The sequence below is a fragment of the Garra rufa genome, chromosome 3 (assembly GCF_049309525.1).
Source record: "Garra rufa chromosome 3, GarRuf1.0, whole genome shotgun sequence".
NCBI lineage: Eukaryota > Metazoa > Chordata > Actinopteri > Cypriniformes > Cyprinidae > Garra > Garra rufa.
The window spans coordinates 42,873,168-42,895,780 of NC_133363.1; the positions used below are offsets into that span (position 1 = coordinate 42,873,168).

The following is a 22,613-nucleotide window of genomic DNA, read 5'->3' on the forward strand; positions in this document are numbered from 1 at the left end:
CTGTATGCAAATGCTTCCATTATTGCTTGATTTGTAAGACCGAGGGCAGTAACACATTTCATCAAATGCTACATTTCCCCACCTACTGATGCTGTGCTCTGAATAAAGCACAAGGCCAGAGAAACACAGCGGAGAGCAACAGAATCAGTGTTTCGCAAAACAATACCACTAATTTACAATCAACAAGAGCCAGTAAAATTTCAAGGTACATACAATGTCATAAAGACATGCAGTATGGGAGAAACAAGGAAACGTAATTTGATTTTGGCCTGTGATGTGCCCCTTGTGAGCATCTAACTGCTCAAACTGAAAAAAGTACAGCAATAATACATCTAAAAATCTGAAAAACTTGTGTGTCCATATGCGGTTTCATTAAATATTAGCAAATCCTCTGAGTGCACAACAGTGTTTCTGTGTTGCCCAATTCCAAAAATGACTCTTATGAGATGGATCATTTTAATGAGTCAGTGTAAAAGATTCACAAAGCAGTCACAGATGGTTTGAATCAGACTCAGAGGAAAAGTTCACAACTGCTACCGAATCGTCCAACCAAGGCTGCGTTTCCCAAAAGCATCGTAAGTCTAAGTTGACCGTGGCTCCATTAGTGACATCATGAAAATATGTAGCACCATGTACGTTTTGTGACATATTCAATGTGAACTGTCCACTGAGTGGCACTAAAAGAGTGTTCATTTTTTCCCTGGAACCGCTGAACATACATATGGTACGTTTTATTTGATGTTGGTTTTGTACGCGTCACCGCAGTTATATCTCTACACTGCTATAACTATAATCCTCTGTGATGTTTAAAAATATCCGACACCTACTCAATAGTATGAACAAAAGCGAATGTGACGTAAAAACCCAATCGCAAACATGCGTAGCTTGTTTTTTGATCTCTCATCTTTTAACTCTTTCATCGTGAGTCATGTTTTTGACGGGATTGGTACCCAAGGATTACGCAGCCTAAGTCCAATTCTGTGCCGGCTGAGGTACCGAGAAAGCTTGTTGCGTCCGGAAAGAGAAACATATGGAGCTGTAATCATAACTGAGTATGAAAACATTTACAAGTGCTTGCTATTTTAGCATCTCTAGTGTTCATTGCTGTTGGAAATTGTGGATATATATTCTTATTGGTACGTAATTCGCATGTTGCGAAAAAGTCCCCAGAGGTATGTTTTCATCATGAGACCAGGTAGGAATCGTCACTAGGGCTGGGTAAAAAATATCAATTTCTCGATTGTAATCGAGACTTATTTTTACAGAATAATATTGATTCTTAAATCCCAATGATCTATTAGTCTAGTCTGTTTTTAGTTAATGAACGGATCATCGGAATCTCAATAAGCTTTGTGCTTTGTTACTTTTGATATAAAACAAAGCCTCCGATTTCAAATTCTGTTTTTATTACAGAATTTAAACAATAAATGCTATTTTGGCACTGTTTAGTGTGAAGTGACAGCATAGCAGTAACAGCAAAAAATGAACATTAATAAACATCCGATATGGTAAAAGAAAGAGTACAACTTGTTAAAATCCATATCCTGTCTCATGTAATCGCTTAATAAGTGTTTCAACCGCACAAAGATATAACAGCTTGTAAACAATATGTCCTGTAGTCACATTTACCTCAGAAAAAAAACATATTCGGTGACCATAAACTTGTTAGTCAGCTGGAAAAATGTACTTTTGAGAGAAGCATTTTGCTAAATATATGTGCCATGTAACATAAATTTATTATAATTTTTACTGTTCTTCAGTGTTTACATTTGAATAAATTTGACATGTTTGGAGTAGACCTAATAATAAAGTTACTATGTAATAGTACCTTTATTATTATTATAAAAACTTAATTTAAACATTTGTTTACAAAGCAGTTAATTTTAACCTTCAATATTACAGTAACGTAATACTAATTGACTCTCATGTATATTTTACATCATTAGTTGAGAGATGTTTTTTTCCCTGAGAAAATTTGACTTGTACTGTACCTGATATATATCCGAAATAATCCATATTGAATTGAATCGTAAGCTTGTGAATCGGAATCGAATCATGAAATTTGTCAAAACCCAGCCCTAATTGACACAGAGTACACAATTAACTGCCTTACTGATTCATTTTTCGGTTATCCCCTATTAAAATTAACCAGGAAGTTCTCTGTGGTGTATGTTTCATACTTTCAGACTTCGACAGGATAACATGTTTGAACCATAATTAAGGCAACAATTTGTCTAAATATGGTTGTAGTCAGGGGAAATTTTAGTACAGATTATGATATTTACTGATGTAGTATAAAAATGTACAGATTTGTAGTTTACACATTGCTGATTCTGATTGTATTTGTGCCATGTAAGTATTGATCTAGTTTTGCAATAATATTTATGCCTGTTTAAAGCAAAAACAGAAAATCGTGTCTATCCCTTTAATTAAAATTCATGTCCTATTTATTTCTAAATGCATGTCTCTGCACCCCTCCCCGTCCCTTTCAACAAAACTGTGATTGTTCTTTGCTCAAAAATCAAGACAGAGCCTTCAAGATTAAGAAGAAAAGTCATCTGATACCCGTGCTGACAGACAGCAGAAGGGACACAACAGAAGACTCAATCCTCGCCTGCCTTCACAAAGAGCCTCCTCAGTCTGACCCCGCCCTACGCTGCCTCAAGTAAACCGGTACAAGTCTCCATCTCTGCCCTTTTCTTGCATCACTCAAACAGTCCTGGCCTTCAAAAACCACAATGCTAAAAGAATGCATTTTCCCTGCACATGTCCTCAGGAAATATTTGTGTAAGTAAAGACTGCATATATACTGAGGAGCGAGGTGTTTGGGCAGCCGTGCTGCTCTGTGATCTTTTCTCCACCTCATCACATCTTCAAAGACATTTCCCACGATACTGCAACCCTCCTCCAGCCCCACCACTAACACAGGTCCTCTGAGCTCAGATTAGCATGTGCCACCCCTCCCCCACAAGCTCTTATTGCATCCACACACCTTATTATATGGCACAAGGCCAGGCATGTCATTTTTAAATGACAAGCGGTTGGATACCTTTGTCATGAATACAGAAAGCTGTTAAATACAGACAACAGCGTTATCCATAGTTGTATGCTGTTCAGAATTGAAATTAGTTTTTAAGCTCCAATTTAAATTGAGGTAGCAAACTGAATGTAGAATTGCAATTTAAATTTATGGAAGTATAATTAAAATGAACTGAAATTCAAAAAAATAAAAAAAATAAAAAAAATGTCATTCCAAACCTGTAAGACTGTTGTTCATCTTCAGAAGACAAATTAAGATATTTTTGATGAAATTCAAGCGTATTCTGACCCTGCATAGACAGCAACACAACTGACATGTTCAAGGCCCAGAAATGTAGTAAGGATATCATTAAAATAGTCCATGAGACATCAGTGGTTCAACCGTAATTTTATGAAGCTACGAGTATACTTTTTGTGCGCAAAGAAAACAAAAATAATGAGCATAAGGCCAAAACTAGCCCATTTAAGGGGGTTCCCCTGATAAAATTCACATTCCAGGGGCTAAATATCACTACACTGGAGTCGCTTCAACCTGCGGGCATGAAAAACAACCCGAAGCAACAGTGTTAATGTAGCCCTATTTCACAGTAAAACCACAGACTTGGCAACATTGCTCGGATGCACTGTGCCTTGTTTGCAAACAGAGGTGCACATGCATGCATCGTTGACACTGAAGAGAAAAAATTGTATATAAAGGAAAGTAGAATAAAGTAGTTATTCTTGTTGTCTTTGCACACAAAAAGTATTCTTGTAGCTTCATAAAATTAAGGTTAAACCACTGATTAACCACAAGGAGTATGTTAATTATGTCCTTACTACCTTTCTAGGCCTTGAAGATGTCAGTTGCATTGCTGTCTATGGAGGGTCAGAAAGCTCTCGCATTTCATCAAAAATATCTTAATTTGTGTTCCGAAGATGAACAAAGGTCTTGCGGTTTTGGAAGGACATAAAGGTGAGTAATAAATGACAGAATTTTAATTTTCGGGTAAACTATTCCTTTAAGTAAGTTATTTTAATTGCATATTAAGTGTAATTTCAAACTAGAAAAGACATTTTTCAAGACTGATGGCTTGATAAAGCTTTTTTTAATTAAAGAAATTAGTACTTTTATTCGGCAAGGATGTATCAAAAGTAAAAACATTTATAATGTTACAAAAGATTTCTATTTAAAATTAATTAAAATTTAGCTTGGTAAATGGTGTTCTAATCTCTGATTTTACTTTATTTTTGATCAAATAAATACAGCCTTGAGGAGCATAAAACATCTTTCAAAAACATTTTTAAAAATTTACTACAAACTTTTAATGACAGTATGAGTAAATTAATAATAAATTAACTTTCTATAGGAGACATACACTACCACTCAAAAGTTTGGGATCAGTGAGATTTTTAATGTTTTTTAAAGAAGTTTCTTATGGTCATCAAGGTTGTGTTCATTTGATCAAAAACATAGGAAAAATTTAATATTGTGAAATATTTTTATGATGTGAAACAATGTTTTTCTATATTAATAAACATTAAAATGTAATTTGTGTAATTAAAGTTGAATTTTCAGCATCATTACTTCAGTCTTCAGTGTCACATGATCCTTCAAAAATCCTTCTAATATGCTGATTTATTATCAGTGCTGGAAACAATTGTGCTGCTTAATAATTTTTCAGGATTTTTTGATCAATAAAAGGTTAGAAAGAACAGCATTTATTTAAAATAGAAAGATTTTCTACCGATATACACTACTGTTCAAAAAGGTCAGCAAATTTGTATTCTTTCTTTTTTGAAAGAAATTAATACTTTTATTCACCAAGGATATGTTAAAATAATAAAAAAGTGAAAGCATATATTTGTTATTCATCAAAAAATTGGCAGCACTGTTTCCAACATTGATAATTCTAATAAAAATCAGCATGATAAATCAGAATGATTTCTGAAAGATCATGTGACACTTATAGCCGCGGGAACGTATTTTGTGCTGGGGGGGCTGAGAGAAAAAAAAGTTTGTGGGGGGTGGGGGGGGGGGGGGTCGGGTCGAGTTTTCCTAAGAGCAAAGTTATAAGTAAAAAGAGTTGCTATTTTGTTGTTTTTGATTGCTTCCATTGTTCTCTTTTGTAAGTGGCTTTGGATCATGGGCATCGGAAGGAAAATAAATGTGGGTGGGTAAATTACTGTAGTATATGCCATTTTCTGTAGTCTACCTTTTATTTAATGTTTTTACAATGCAAATAGGCCACATTTAAAAATATTACAAAAGACGGCTATCTAAGCATGTTTTCAGTGGCGTAAGTGATAATACAACTGACACATTGTTTTTGACGCGGGAGACCAGAGTTCGCGTCCGCCTTTTGGTGAAATCATTTTCGAAATCGTCTCCCTTTTCACTTATATCACATCGGAAAGTCATTTGTTTTTAATAAAAAGTTGTGAAATAATCGGAAAGTTGAAATAAAGTATCAGCTAGGGTGAGGTGTTTCTGAGCAGAAGTTACAGTACATTGCTTTGTTTACTGTGCTGTGTCTCGGGAGTGCAGCAGGCACGACCGACTAGTGAAAACCGGGAATGAGTTTAATTGGTATGGACCCTGAATAAGCCAAATGGAATGAATTTGAGGAAACCACAGCATTTTAATTAATTTAATTAATTTAAATTTAAATAAGGAGTTTAATTTATTAAGGCATACCTCATACAATGGATTTGAGTGAGTGTGACGGTGCTCTGAAAAGTGCAAAGACATACTCGCTGAATTAGAGACGGTAAATGTGGCTTTTTTTTATAGAAATAAAATAAATTTAGTTCAGTTGAACAAGGGAGGCTACAGATCTGAGGGAGCGCAGCGAGTCTGTTCCAAGCAGCTCTGAGCCGCAGGAGTGATATGTGACGAGAATGATGCGAAATGACTGGTGGCGGATCCAAAAGCAAGATAACTTTTGTTTATAAACCTTCAATTTCTTCATTTAAAATAAATGAGCTGGTCTTTATCGTTGCTGTGTTTTCATAAAAAAATAACGGTAAACCACAAATTAAGCATTCGTTTAAAAAAAGAGAAACCTTATTTATTTTGGGGTAGATCTGCTTCCTTATCCGACTGATCCAATATTATCTGTCTGCTCAAGTCTCAGTCTATTTTTATTTTGTTTGGAAATGCGTTTTTGCGCCGTGTTGATTGGTGTATTTTTAATCTTCAATGACGGATGCGGTGACGTCACGCGAAAATTATTGTCATTGTATTGTATTTCCAATAAATTTGAATGAATATTCGAATTACTAAAAATAGTTTTTGTCCTTTTTTGTTACAAATTTTACATTTATTTATTTTTAGCACCGCACCCCCAGCACCCCCATTTTTTCTTTAGCTCCGAGCCAGAGGGTGCTGCAGCACCCTCAGCACCCCTACTTCCCGCGGTAATGGTGACACTTAAGACTGATGAAAATTCAGCTTTGCATCACAGGAATAAATTAGATTTTAAACTATATTAAAATAAAAAAAACATTATTTTATATTGTAATAACCTTTTGCAATATTAGTTTTTTCTGTATTTTTGATCAAATAAATGCAGCCTTGATGAGCATAAGAGACTTCTTTGAAAAACATTACAAGTCTTACTGATCCCAAACTATCGAGCAGTAGTGTATATAGTTAATAACTCTATGGACCAGGGTAGAAAAAAACTTCATTTTCAAAAATGCAATTCTCTGTTGAATTTCTCCCAAATCAGCTGGTGTGACTTCCTGTAAATCCTTTAATCCCAATAAAAAATCGGACTTAAATTCGAATTAAAATGTCTTGCGAGCTAAAATAAATTTAAAAAGTACATTTTGCCCAACTCTGGCGTTATCATTAAAAAAAAAAATAAAGACAGCTTAAAGAGAATCTGCATAATATTTTACAAGAAGCACTGCAGATTTCCACCGGCATTCACAAACTTCTCTTATCATAACATTTTATCATGCTTCCTTCAAAATCAGCACAGAAAAAGCTAAAAAAAAAGTCTATGCCTGAAGATGATGCACAAAACAAGGGAGACATCCATCTGGTGTGATTGCTGTTTGTGCAGAGAGCATTCTCATTTTAAGAGACACTTACCGATTGTTGTGGGGTGAAGGAGATCTCTCAGGCACAAAACTAGAAGAGAAAAACAAAGAGATGAATCAGAACATCACGACCGCACAAAGAAAACACCAATTTATTCTCACCTACTAAAAAAATGTCAAACATTTTGTTGATAAAAAAATAAGATTAATAACGGCAGAACCTTAACTTCAGTGATCTTAAAGAAAAATAACAACTGAACAAGTCAAAACCACACTGTATAAAAGACACACACATACACATGCAGTCAACTGTGCAATCTACTAGTAGAGTCATCTATGATTTTTAGTAAAAAAGAGGAGTTTGATTGACACATGTCGATGATATCTAGCGTTTAAAGGAAAACAGCAAGCTAGTTTTCTTCGACATGTCTCGCACTTTGACTCTGTTTGGAGCCGAGAGTTGATTTGCGTGCCGTGATTACTGAGCACCAGCTCACAAAGAGGCTGATTCAATCAACAGTGCTAAAGTTCTGGCACAGGCTAAGGAGGGAGGAGGAGAAACAGGGACGTCCCAGCCGAGACAACTGATGCAGAGCGGTCCCTCTGTCTTTTTTCTCCTCCTGACAGTGTCACTTGTTCTCCTGTGGGGGAGCTTCTACACGAGCAGATGTTTGCCATTAGATAAGACTGATAACGACACCACACATGTCCCCAACAGACTTGGGTGACTTTGGCAGTAATTTGTACACCTAATTGTAGAAGTGTCCTATAAATTTGTCCATTTCCTAAGGGACATGCGTCTTCCAGACGGGCCGAGACAAACAAAAATCAAATCTGATGTGAAGTGACACCGTCTCACCCTATTTTCTGCACCTGCACCCGAACACAATGCGGAGAAAATTCCCATCAGCTATAATCGACTGAGAAAGACGCGAACATCTTTATTTAACCAGGAGAGATCTCCCAAGGAAATAAAGGCTTAGAGGCTTATGAGTAATGATTAATATAGCATCAGTTGTTCAGGGAAATAAGACAAATGAATGATGAGGACATTGTTTGCACAGTTGCACATCTTTTTGACATCTTGCTGGCAGATGCTGCTCTTTCAAATGCAGTTCAACAGCAACTGGTAAATCCACAGTGATAAGTCGAGTAAGAGGATTCAGCTCTATGGACAGATGGAATGACTGAGAGGAAGAGAGGAAAATATGTGCACTCTTTCTCTGCATTTTGAAGGAATACTTCATCCGGAAATGAAAGTTCTGTTATTATTTACTCACACTCGTGTTTTTCAAAACCTGTTCTTTCTTCTGAGAAACACAGAAGGAACACAAAAATGTATCAGACTGCTGATGCTGCTCATTTTTATACAATAAAAAAAGACAGCAGAGCTGTATATTATAGGAATATTACATATTAAATATATGCTTTAAAATATATATATTAAAAAGATACGTTATTTGAACAAAAATACAGAAAACATCTACTATCATTAACCCTATTATTATTATTACTATATTTATTTTAAAAATATAATATAATTTATCAAATTTAAAATGTATTTTTTCCTGTAATGCCAAATCTTATTTGATCCTCCAGAAATGATTAATTGTTAAATAATATTAATTAATGATTTGGTACTAAGAAATGATTTCTTATTATTGTCAATACTGAAAACAGTTGTTCTGCTTAATATTTTTGTGGAAACCATGATACATTTTTTTTAGGACTCTTTAATACATAAAAAGTAAAAAAAAATAATAAAAAAAAACATTTATTTATTATTTACATTTATTTATATACACTACCAGTCAAAAGTTTTTGAACAGTAAGATTTTTTATGTTTTTAAAGAAGTCTGTTCTGTTCTGCTCACCAAAATGCATTCTTTGATCCAAAACACAGCAAAAACAGTACAATTTTGACATATTTTTCTATTTGAATTTATTTAAAAATGTAATTTATTCCTGTGATTTCAAAGCTGAATTTTTAGCATCAATACTCCAGTCACATGATCCTTCAGAAATCATTCTAATATGCTAATTTGGTGCTCAAAAATCATTTATTATTATTATTAAGTTGAAAACAGCCAAGTAGAATTTTTTCTCTTTAATGAATAGAAAGTTCAAAAGAGCAGCATTTATCTGAAATAGTGTAACATTATAAATGTCTTTATCATCACTTATAATCAATTTAAAGCATCCTTGCTAAATAAAACTATTAATTTCTATAATTTCTTTCACAAAAAAAAAAGATTATGTGACACTGACGACTGAATTAATCATGCTGAAAATTTAGCTTTGATCACAGGAATAAATTACATTTTAAAATATATTCAAATAGAAAGCAGTTATTTTAAATAGTAAAATTATTTCACAATTTTACGGTTTTTGCTGTATTTTGGATCAAATAAAATGCAGGCTTGGTGAGCAGAAGAGAATTCTTTAAAAGGCATTAAAAACCTTACTGTTCAAAAACTTTTGAAAGGTGATGCATTTGAAATATATATTAAAAGTCAAAAATATTTATATATGTCGGTGTCAATATTCCATTGTGCTCTGGATGACACAAATTTTTGAATGTTAAAAAGAGGTTTAGAATGACAATGTGGATGAGCTAATGATAAATAAAAAATGATCTCTTTTGAGTAAACAAACACACAGACTTTTTCATAGACTTCCGTCACTTTCTTTTTTGTCTCTCTCTCGGAGAGCTCTACCCTCAAAGCCATTTTGATAAAAGCTGCCATCTGGGGCGGAAGCAGGGTCTAATTTTCCAGCCAAATCCTGTCAAATGGCAGTGGCCGCGGTGCATGCCGACAGAGCAGTGTGGCTAAAATCCCCTTTCCACCCCTACAGACCTGCTGCTCGCTGCCCTCTCCTCTATTATAAACACAGAAGGACAGAATGTAGCCACTGGTGTCAGCATAATGGCTCCATCAAGAAGGCAGCCTGAGAAAGACCATGAGGTGGATGAAAAGGACGAGGAGGTGGACAGGATAGGTGAACTGAAAGATGCTCTTGCCATCTATCCATCACTGGCCTTTGATTATATGGGGGGAAATAGTTCCTTGTCAAGACACCACAACGTATGGCTATGTCCAAAAAGCCTTAAAAGCCCAGCTGTACTGGTACTGTAAATAGTAAAAGCTGGCAGCAATAAAATGCCTTTCTTTACCACAACATTGCTGCCTTTGCCTGTTTTTGTTAAAGGGATAGTCATCCATTTTTTTTATTATAGGATTCTGTATATTGAAATATAAAGTTTAAAAGAACAGTATTTATTTTAAATAGAAATCTAAGATTACAAATGTGTGTACTGTCACAAAAATGTATAAATTAATAAATAAAAATTATTATAAAAATTTCTTACTAGCCCCAAACGTTTGAACAGTAAGATATACAATTTTCGAACTACATAAAGGTGGGTAAATGAGATTTATTCAGCTAACTGCCTATTAATAATAATAATAAAAACAATTATCTGAAGCTTTGAAATGAAAATATTCACATGAACCATGATAGCAAGTAATATTTAATACAACTGAATTAATCTGAATACATTAGGTTAGACCAACAAATCCATTTTTAAAAGTCAAATGAGGAAGAAATAGGTCCATAAAGTAATAATTGCATGTTAACATTTTTGACAGTGTAAAACTATGAAACCCTGCAACTTTCAAACATGTCAAAATTCATCATGTTTCTAAAGCTAATTGCAATTTAACAACCAGCACCATAGATCAACTCAGCGCTGCAGATGGAGGTAAACACACAGCCTATTTATGTCTTCAAAAGAGTGCTGTGCTTGGAGTGAAGAGTGACTACGGTCTGACTCATGGGAGAAGATAGTTTTTCAAGGAGAGGAGGAAAACAATCTGTGCTCCCTGACAAAGGCTAGTAGTGAAACCAGACAATAGACACACCTTTTATCACAATATAGGCATTCCAAGGTTGATTTTATACTATGCGGCCTTCAGAAACTAACAGTGAGGCTGCTGCAGTAGATTTGATGCATCAATTCATATACAGAGCTTTATTACAAGCCTTTTGTCATCTGCTCATCAAACTTAAGTGTCATATTTTACCTTGTGGGAAAATACTTTTTCCAATACTGACAGACTCTACAATCTTTGTTCTACTTGTTCGTCTTCCTGTCTGTTTCAAAACCTGCTGTTACACTTTCCTTGATAAGAGATTCTTACTAGTGAATATTAAGTTTTATTCACAGTGGAACCACTTGTAAAGCTCTATTTGCATTGCATTCTGAAGAAGGGAAATGAATAGGTGCACAACAGGAAAGAGAAAATCGTTTTCGTTTGTTGTCAATAAGCTCCCTAAAGCTCCAGGTGAATTCCGCTAAAATTAAGAGGCCTACTAAACCTTGTTTGGATTAATATGATGATTATTCAGGAACGCCAGGGATATCGTTAGCAAACTCGGCTTCTGGAACACAGCGTGAGGATTTGCTGCTGTCTATGGTGCTGAAACACCTTTAGATCACAGGAACAGAATTCGATGGAGATCCCACTGTAGCTCACAGAAACAACCTCTGACTAGAATCATGTTACGCACTACACATATTCATTTTGGAACAAATGCAGAACATTTAGATGCTTTCAGTGATATTTTTAAGGGGAACATTGGATGCAAAATTCACTTTTACATGGTGTTTGCATAAAAAAGTCTTAGCACAATCACCCTACAATGATAAAAATCCATTTACTATTTTTTTTTAATCCCCAAAAAACATCAACAGTATCAATCATCAAGCCGTTTTGATTTTCTAAGCATTATGATGTCATACTGCTCAGGCCCCACCCACGGGGATAAACAATGCAGGTGTTTTGTGTGTTTTTTTTTTTTTTGCATTTTTAGGACTGTTGAGATATGACAGGAAGCAATTAGGAGAGAGAGGGGGGGGTGGGATTGGGAAAAGTCCACAAAGCAGGATTCGAATTTGGGACACCCAAAGCGCAACTGCGCCATATGTCGGCATGCTGCCCACGAGGTTATTGGCGCTGACGCAATGCAGGTGGAACCTGCCACCGAATACACAAAAAACAGCAGAGAGGGGCGGGGCGAGTTGCTCATTATCATTCAAAGAGTCATGCACCGAAACGGGTCATTGTAAACACAGTTGTTTTTGACAAAGTAAAAAGGGTGTTGTTTTACACAAACGTTTGGGGAATTTTAACAAAAGTACACTCTTAAAAATAAAGTTGCTTTATTGGCATTTATTAACTTGAGTAATGAATCACTGAACATTTTATTCAGTTCACAATTTGGTCTAAACAGTTTGTTCATGAATCAGTAAATGAATACAACTGATTTGACCTGAATTTCAGTCTGTTCCTCAAACAGAATATGGCACGCTACTTGTGTGAACTTGTCTTTTTTCTTCAAAATATCAATGTTTTGATTTTGGAAAAAATATAAGTGAATTATGCCAATTAAAGTTTTGGGGCCAATAATTTATTTGAATCTGCTGTTAGTGATTTTACAGTTTTGCTGAGTTCTGCCATTTATTCCATCACCCCCTTTAGGTGTTTTTTTCACAAGTTGGTATGATCCTTTAGGATCTTTCTGAAATGTCTGCAAAATACACACTTAAAAATAAAGGCTCCAAAAGGGTGTTTTTGCAGTGATGCCATAAAAGAACCATTTTTGGTTCCCCAAAGAACCTTTCATTGAACAGTTCCTAAAAGAACCATTTTGAAGAACCTTTTAAAAATCTAAATAACCTTTTTCAACTATAAAGAAACTTTTCTGCATTTGAAAGGTTCCATGAATCTTCAAGGTTCGCTTTCAGGTAACTTCGAGCTGCGTCGAACGCTTTGGGAATGCCTCCAGCGTGAGCACGTCCTGAATCATGTGTGTAATCAGTCCAATAGGAGTGTGAGACGTCACGGGCGTCATGACTTCTGGAGACAGCAAGCGCTGCAGGGATACCGAAGTATGGCCTCGAGACGCAGCGTTTCGTTCCCTTCAGGGAACCAGGGTTACATACGTAACCCGAGACGTTCCCTTACAGGTAACTTTGAGCTGCGTCGAACGCTTTGGGAACGAGAATACCCACGCTGCCATACTGAGGATATCCCTGCCAAAGTGCAAGGAGAAGAAGGAACCATAAGAGGCTTGAGAAAAAGGGCCCGAAAGTAGGGCTAGAGGAAGTGTCTAGACATGTCCTAGTCGGTCAAGGCGAGAGCACGAAGGAGCCAGGAGAGGCTCTAAGATCCAGGCCATAGTACCTGGTAAACGTAAGGGGCGTGGACCAGCCCGCCTCATTACAGATGTCTGTGACAGAAAGGCCTGAAAGTAGGGCTTTTGAAGAAGAGACACTTCTGGTAGAATGAGCCTTGACCCCCAAGGGTGAGGGGAGATCAGAGGACTCATAGGCTACCATGATGGTATCCACAATCCACCGACTTATGGAAGGCTTAGCAGCTGGACGGCCTCTCCTCGGAGGGCCGTAACAGACAAAAAGTTGGTCAGCCTTCCTCCACAGGGCAGTTCTGTGGACAATTAAGCTTCGCCTTGGGGGTTCCGAAAGGGAGGAGGGTGAAAGGCCAGCAGCACAACAGGCCATGGTGCTACTGTGGGGACCTTCGGCAGGTACCCCACCGGGGGGTACAGAAAAGCATTGTGCTGGAGGTCTCAACCTCAACGCACCGCGGAGGAAACGTGTGATGAGGGGATGTCTGCCCAATGAAGTGCCACCGAGAGGGGTGTGGTAAGCAGCTATGGCCGTCACATACACCTTCAGGGTGGAGTGGGTCAATCTGGCGGAGAGACGGGACTGTAAGAATTCCAGAACTGTAGCGACTGGGCAGTTAACTGGGTCTGACTGGTGGTCTCTGCACCAAGAAGTGAAAAGTTTCCACTTCAAGGTGTACAGTTTCCTCGTTGAGGGAGCTCTGGACTGGAGGATAGTCTCTACAACCTCAGTTGAGAGACCGGAAGCTATGAGTTGTGCCCCCTCAGGGGCCACACCCACAGTTTCCATAACTCCGGGTGAGGGTGGAGAATCTCTCCCCCTGCCTGTGAGAGTAAGTCCGGCCTGACGGGAATCTCCCAAGGAGAGCCGTCTACGAGGGATATCAGGTCCGAGAACCAGACTCGATTCAGCCAGCACGGGGCTACTAGAAGAAGCCCATCCTGGCGTACTCTCGCCAGAACTCCCGGGAGCAGAGCAATCGGGGGAAATGCGTACAGACGTAGCCTCTGCCAAGTCTGTACCATAGCATCCAGTCCCAGAGGAGCTGGATGATGAAGAGAGAACCAAAGGGGACATTGCGCATTCTCCTGAGTCGCGAAGAGGTCCACCTGAGCTTGGCCAAAAATTCTCCAGATCTGCTTCATCACAACTGGGTGAAGCATCCATTCCCCGGGCCTCAGCCCCTGCCTCGACAGGATGTCTGCTCCCAAATTGAGGTACCCAGGGATGTGTACTGCTCTCAACGAGAGGAGTTTCCCTTGGGACCACACAAGGATCTGGTGCGCCAACCTGTACAAGGGGCGCGAGCGCAGACCTCCTTGGTGGTTGATGTAAGAGACCACCGCTGTGTTGTCGGTGCGCACCAACACATGGTGACCCCTTAGATCTGGGAGAAAGTGCTTCAGAGCCTGAAACACTGCCATCATCTCCAGGCAGTTGATGTGCCATGTGAGATGATGGTCCCTCCACAGACCGTGGGCTGAGCGGCCACTCATGACCGTTCCCCAACCAGTGAGGGATGCATCCGTCGCAAGCGTGATATGGCGACAGGGAGCTCCCAGCACTGGGCCCTGAGTCAAGAACCAAGGATTCCTCCACATGTGTAGGGCACGAAAGCATTGGCGCATGACCTTGATCATACAAAGTTGGTTTCCCCTCGGGGAGAACCCCTTGGCTTTGAGTCACCACTGCAAGGGTCTCATGTACAGCAGGCCAAAAGGAATCGCGTTGGACGCAGCTGCCATCAGACCCAACAGTATTTGAAACTGCTTTACAGTGAGTGACCGGCCCTTTTTTACTCTCGCGACCTGGGTGCGGATTGATTTGACACGAGCGGGAGACAGGTTTGCCCGCATCGTGATAGAATCCCACGCCACACCGAGATAAGTGGTTCTCTGTGATGGAGAAAGCACACTTTTCTTGGCGTTTAGTCTTAACCCCAGCACTTTCATATGTGACAGAACAACATCTCGATGTTGAGCCACCATCTGTTCTGATTGGGCCAAAATCAGCCAATCGTCTATATAGTTGAGTATGAGGATGCCCTGGAGTTGCAGAGGAGCCAGAGCTGCATCCACACACTTCGTAAAAGTGCGGGGTGAGAGTGCTAGGCCGAAAGGAAGAACCCGATATTGGAATGCTTCGCCCCTGAAAGCAAACCTCAGGAACTTCCTGTGTTCGGGAAGGATGGAGACGTGCAAGTAGGCATCTTTGAGATCTATAGTCACAAACCAGTCCTCGGACCTGATGTGTGAGACAACCTGTTTCACTGTCAGCATTTTGAACTTGAGGCACATGACCGACATGTTTAGAACGCGTAGGTCTAAAATAGGCCTCAGCCCTCCATCCTTCTTTGGAACAATGAAGTACCGGCTGTAGAACCGGACTCTCGCTCTTGAGGAGGGACCACCTCGATGGCCTCCTTCCCCAGAAGAGTTTTTACTTCCTGTGCCATGACCAGAGCCTGCTCGGGGCCTACCGCAGTGGGAAAGACCCCGCTGAAAGGGGGTGGAGGTCGACCGAATTGAATGCGGTAACCTTTTTCTACAGTGCGCAGGATCCACTGAGAGACATTTGGCAGAAGTTTCCACGCTGCCAAAAAGTCTACTAGGGGTATCAGCCTCTCGAGACTGACCTCTGGATTTAAAGGAACGCGGGACCTCTGAGGAGGTCGCGAGCCTCCTAGCACCGCTACGAGACCGGGTGGTGACTGAGAGATATGCTTGCTGGGGGCCGCTGTGCCCTGAAACACCAGGGGTGGCAGGGTTAGCAGGGTGGCCCCCTGAGGACACTGAGGGGAAACGGGCACCATATACTGAGGTGTGGACCGCTCCTCCCCAGAGGGGACTGTCCACTTTAGCCCTGGGCCGCAACCGTCATGGCTTCTTAGCCGAGCTCTTCTTAGCCCTCAGAACTTCCCTCAAGTCGATCTGGGGCTTTGAAGAGCTCGGCTTGTTTTTGTGCCTGTGTGAGGAGGTAGGAGGCCGCTGACGCCCAGCAGCCCCCTGAGCTGGAGGATGGCGAGGGAGAAACCGCTGGAACGCCGCCGCTTGACGCTGTGCCTCCTGGTGTCTGTCGACTACGGTGCTCACAGTGTCACCGAACAGACCCGAGGGCACAAGCGGGGTGTCCAGGAGGAAGACCCTGTCCTTCTCTTTAATGTTAGACAGGGTCAACCACAAATGTCTCTCCGCGGCCACAAGGGCTGCCATAGTGGCACGGAGAGATAGGTCAGCGGTTCTCCTGAGCTCGGCCAGATCTTCAGGCCGAACTCCATCGCCCCTGTCCAGCTGTTTCAGCAGGTCGGCTTGGTACGCCTGTAACACCGCCATGGTGTGCAGACACGCACCAGCCTGACCTGCTGCCGCATAACCCTTCCCTACCAGAGCGGAAGTCATTCTGAGTGGCTTAGAGGGAAGGGTTGGAGCCTTTAAGGAAGATGCAGCATCGGGGGACAGATAGCCCGCAAGCGTCATCGTCATCGACACCCTCCACATCAACCTCCTCGGAGGAAGAGAGGAGAAGTGCCGAGCCCTCTCAGAGCGGGCTTCCGATCCCAAAGAAAAAGCGGTAGATCTAGCAGGTGAGGAAAGAGATAGCGACTTGCCCGTTTCCATTCCCTCTGCTAGATCTAACTGCGAGCCCCACGAGTGTAATCGCAGCTCCGCCTCAGACCTGCGAGGAGCACTAGTGAAGACTCCCTTCTGAAAGAGAGCCTTCCTAGAACGAAGTAAGTAAATAAATTATTGGCCCCAAAACTTTAATTGGCATAATTCACTTATATTTTTCCAAAATCAAAACATTGATATTTTGAAGAAAAAAGTTCATACAAGTAGTGTGCCATATTCTGTTTGAGGAACAGACTGAAATTCAGGTCAAATCAGTTGTATTCATTTACTGATTCATGAACAAACTGTTTAGACCAAATTGTGAACTGAATAAAACGTTCAATGATTCATTACTCAAGTTTAACCAAAGACTTTTTTAGGTGGTACATTCCTATTACAATGAATGGAAGAAGGTGCAACTCAAAATATAGCAAATGATTGAAATTTAAGCATTTTTAACAAATAAACAACATTTATGGGCCAGTTTATGTCAGATTTGCCCATTTATGTAGATGGGACTTGGTCTTAAATGCCCAAAATAGCTGCCCAAAAGGGTTACAATTATGGCCGCTGAGTGAACTGACTAGGGATTTTTGTTTAACTGATTAATGTTGCCTTTCTTGTTTTTAATCATCATTTATTTTATCATTTTGCTGAAAATGCGTGGACACAGTTATTTTTGGCACCTGACCTTATTGAATATGCATTTGTAGGAGTTTCCTTTTCAGACGCAAAATTTATGGGAGGAGAGTATTCAAATGAATCACGTAACACATTTTACTAATGTTTACACTCATCAGTGTACCGTCATTAGTGCCATAACTACTAAACTATTTTGCACTTGAAATGCATTGAGTTTGGGAATGACATGAGGGTGAGTAAATGATGAGTAAATGAATTTTCATTCTTTGATGAACTACTCCTTTGAGGAAAAAGCAACTTCAGTACTTATTAACTTCAGCTTCAGAAAATGAATCTGATGTCTGCAGTAGTGGTGAGTAATCAGACCTTTGCTGCCAGAGGCTAAAGGGAATGACCTGGATGAATGATGTTAATCCAGGTCATTTCCGTTGCTCTTTCATCTGTCTCTACCTCTATATCTCATTGTCTCTTTTGTACAAACTCTCTCACTCTCTCAGACTTTCTGTGTAAAGTACCCCAGCTCTCTCTGCCTCTGTGTCTGTTATTCAAATGCACATTTCCTTCTCTTTGTTCTGAAGTATGAGCGCTGGCTATAGTCTACCAGCCATCAGTAATGCAGCAGACCCGCTGACATCCCAGCAGCCACAGCCCAGGAGGTTCTGCTGGATGGAAGAACATCTATTCTCATCGATCTCCTTCCTCACATAGGCTTCCCTTACAACACACTTTTCATTTTAAAGGCTTGCATAAGCCTCTTTTCCCTGCCATTTACACACTATCAACCCCTATATAAGGTTACAGGCAGCTGCGCCAATGTGCCCTTGTTTACTAGAGCAAAGCTGTTCTCTATGCTGCAGATATGCATGGGTTTGTCTACCATCAAGACACTGCGCAGCGAAATTGCAAAAGGGGACAATAAACACAGACAATAGGTGAAAATGATCTACACTGACCTGTAACAAGCTTCCACTGCCATGATCAGGAAATGGCCTATTAAACAGTGTCTTTTCATTCACTCTCATCTATTTGTGTGTGTGTGTGTGTGTGTGTGTGTGTGTGTGTGTGTGTGTGTGTGTGTGTGTGTGTGTGTGTGTGTGTGTGTGTGTGTGTGTGTGTGTGTGTGTGTGTGCATTTATACATACATTAATTTATATAATTATATATATAGATATTTTTTTAATTCATGATTCAAAAGTTTTTGAAAAGTACGATTTTAAATGTGTTTTAAAGTCTCTTCTGCTCACCAAGCCTGCATTTATTTGATCCAAAGTACAGCAAAAAAAAATTTAATTTTGAAATATTTTTACTATTTAAAATAACTGTTTTCTATTTGAATATATTGTAAAAATGTAATTTATTCCTGAGATTTCAAAGCTGATTTTTTAGCATCATTACTCCAGTCACATGATCCTTAAGGAAAATTCTGATTTGCTGCTCAAAAAACATTTATTATTATGATTATGTTGAAAACAGCTGAGTAGAATTTTTACAGGATTCTTCGATGAATAAAATGTTCAGAAAACACACCATTATCTGAAATAGAAATCTTTTGTAATATTATAAATGCCTTTATCATTACTTTTGATCAATTTAAAGCATCCTTTTTATTAGTTCTAAAAATATACTGACTTCAAGGTTTTGCATAGTGTATAATGTTACAAAAGCTTTTTTATTTTAGATAAATGCTGATATTGGGATCTTTCTATTCATCAAAGAATCCTGAAAAAAATTACTGTTTTAAATATTGATGATAATAATAATAATAATAATAAAAATGTTTCTTGAACAGCAAATCAGCATATTAAAATGATTTTTTTGAAGAATCATGTGACAATAAAAAAATGATGCTTAAAATTTAGCTTTGAGAACAGAAATAAATTACATTTTAAAATGTATTCAAATAAAAAAAGCAGTTATTTTAAATAGTAATATTTCACAATATTAATGCTTTTGTTGTATTTTGGATCAAATAAATGCAGGCTTGATGAGCAGAAGATTTTTTAAAAAAACATAAAAAATCTTACTGTTCAAAAACATTTGACTGGTAGCGTATATTACATTTGTCTTGATATTAAACCCTAATTTGTTTTGTATTCTATTTTAATTACATATATTAAATTATATTATATTTTTTAATATTGAGATTTTATATATATATGAAGAGTCCATCTAAAACTTTTCTTTTACATTAACATTTTATCAAGCTCCTATAAAATAACATTAGACATTAACTGACTAATAACATTTTCTTTGCCATTAAAGTGAAACTACTTTACCTAAAAATGATAAAAACCTCAGAACAATCTCAGACGGACTTAGAGGTTTTGGCATCTGAAGTCTTCATATATAGCATTAGATTTGTCTTGAAATGAAACCCTAAATTCGTTTGGCCGGAATGTCGGTCACATTTGGTACGAAGGTTAGAAACTATCTAATAAAGTCTGAATTAGATTAAGCGCTAAACCAAGGGTGACTAATAGGCCATGCAGTCCTTTGCAAGTGCTGACACAAGAACTTTGGTAATGATTTAAAAGTCATTATCTGTTAACTTTAAAAATGTCTCCTTTTAATGTCCTACTTCAACCAACAAAGTTGCCAATGCCAAAACGAAAAAAATTACTAAACCCTCTGTGATTCATCTACTAAAAAATGCTTCATTCAAGCTTTAAAAGCAAAGCTGAAAAGTAGGGATCAAGTCCTGAAGCATTTCTGCAGAGAAGCACATGTGTCGTTAAAGCAATTACATCTACATAGTAGACACAGAGCTGTCAGCAGGCATTGCAATTGCTCATTTATTCCCAAAGGCTTTAAAGCATCAGATATATGCCAGGTATTAATGATGCATGTTGTCTGTTCAAGGACAGGCGTCGAGGTAAAGATGCTATGTGCTTGTAAGGCTTATTGACAGATCTCAAGAAGAATCTCAAACATCTGCTGTTCTGAATGAATGTGTGTGTGTTTGTGTGTGGGGGGAGAATCTATCCCCAGTTTTTCCCATTACGGATATGTTAGGATCCTCCACCTCGGAAAATTTCGTGCAACTACAATAAATCCATTTTGGGGTCCATTAGTGAGAGCAACCCCTCAGATCCACATACTTTCCCCGAATAAATGACAGCTCCGTCTCCACAGCAAAGATCATACATGATCTGTCAAGCTGAGAGAGTGCTTGCCTGATTCTTGAGCTAATGTCAGAATATAAAAAAAGGATTTAGCTTTCCACAGATGACTTACGCTCAGAGATCTTCTGAATCTGGGTGTTACCATCTCCACATCGTCTCTCCGTATAATGATATGAGCCCAAAAACAGCTTATTGTTATCCTCCGGCACTGATTCCAAAAGAATCAAAAGATCTAAATGTATCGAAAACTCACAAAATGGCAGAAAATGCTCTCATATTAAAACAGAAACATCCTCAACACCGCAGATTACCAAGACAAAGTGATGCCTTCTAAATGTCACAAGATGATTTAAACCCAAATATACATTCAAATTAGGGCTGCACGATATTGGGAAAATATGCGATATGCGATATTGGTGTTGAATATTGCGATAACGATATTTCTTGCGATATTACATTTCCCTAGAGAAATGCTTTAATATTTATTATTTTTATTATTATGTATTTTTTTTAATCTTTTATATATGTAATGATCATGCTAAAATAAACAGGTAATAGATATTCTTCTGTCACCCGAATTAAATCTAATTCAGGCTAAAAAAAAAAAATTATGTCAAGGAAGTTGCAAAGATTTTGACTTTAAAACACTATGAATGACTTAAAACCTCGGCAGATATTCTGTATTCAGATATTTCTGTTTTGCTGTTACCATAGACCTGCAAACACAAAATGAATTGCTTTCAAACATTACTTTTTATTTACATGTAAGAGCATCTTTTAAACTAAATATTTCCTTGCCTTGCCTGTTTTTTGTTTGTTTGTTTTTTTAAATAAAACATATTATTAAACAAAAATTTTATTAAAATTACTATTAAACTTCAAAAAGTTAGGAGCATCAAAAAAAAGGAGCACCCAATTTCTTTTTAGTAATGCACTGATCTTTATTCTTCATGGCTGATTCCAACTGAAAGGCAAATCAAATGGGCTGTTTCTGAAAGCCTCAGAATCAAATTTTTTTTTAAAATTACAGTATAAATAACAAAAAAATAGACAATAAATGCAGCCATATTCAAAGTAGACTACTCTTACAATATTCAAAGTGCAAATAGAGACCGAATTTTTTTTAAGTATGATACAGAGTTATAGACAACTTCACAACTTATTATAGCCCACATTCTAACAACAGCCTAGATATTTTATCTTGCCTAATTTGCGTGCATTGGGGAGTCGCTCTCTAAACGTGGGGTATTAAAATTGCTTTTAAATGCGCGTAGCCTACGCGTTTTACTTTTGGTTTCGTTTTAAGGATCGCGTGAAACTCTCGGCAGTGCATTGCATGCACTCTGCAATACAAGAGATTACTTTAACAAACCATTTGAAAGTCGGAGGACACCAACAGGATTTTGAAAAGCGTGTCCCCAGTGGAAAATACTCCCCTTCGTGAGTGGAACTCGGCCGCTGAGTTATCATCTGATGTGAATGAATGCCGCGTTGTACAGAACCTTTTTACTGTCCACAATCAAAAATCGTCATACCACACACCCCTAATTGCAATGCAGTTTGTGCAAATCCGGAACAAAGGTTTCAGAAAAAAAACGTCCGGTTCCTAGTTCAGCAGTGCGCATCGTCAGTGACAGGAAGACGGCTAATATCTCAAATCTTCATTAAAGGTAACAATAAAGATTAAGTTTAAATGGTTATGTAATGTTGGAGAGAACGGCTAACGCATCAGCTCACAGCAGTCTGTGCAGTAGTTAGGTTAGCAAAAGTTTTGTAAAGAAATGAAACTAGGTCGCACCACAACAATTTCTCGCACTCGCACAAATGCTCCCAAATATAATTTGAGGTTGTGCAGATTAAATTTTGGGAGCATAAACGGTGGCAATTTTGATTACTGTACAGTTCTTTTTAGGCAAAAGTTCATCGCTGCTGTCATTTTCTCCTTTCATACTCCTGCCGTAT

The 22,613-nt window shown here is 38.5% G+C and overlaps 1 protein-coding gene across 5 annotated transcripts in view; it reads right to left on the reverse strand.

Annotated features, from left to right (window-relative positions):
• apba2b (amyloid beta (A4) precursor protein-binding, family A, member 2b) overlaps positions 1–22,613 on the reverse strand; it is a 113,829-nt gene that overhangs the window by 76,241 nt on the left and 14,975 nt on the right. For all 5 annotated transcript variants that reach the window (XM_073836195.1, XM_073836191.1, XM_073836194.1 and 2 more), the window contains exon 2: positions 7,118–7,156. The gene's annotated coding sequence lies outside the window, so the exon portion shown is untranslated. The remainder of the gene's footprint in view (positions 1–7,117; positions 7,157–22,613) is intronic.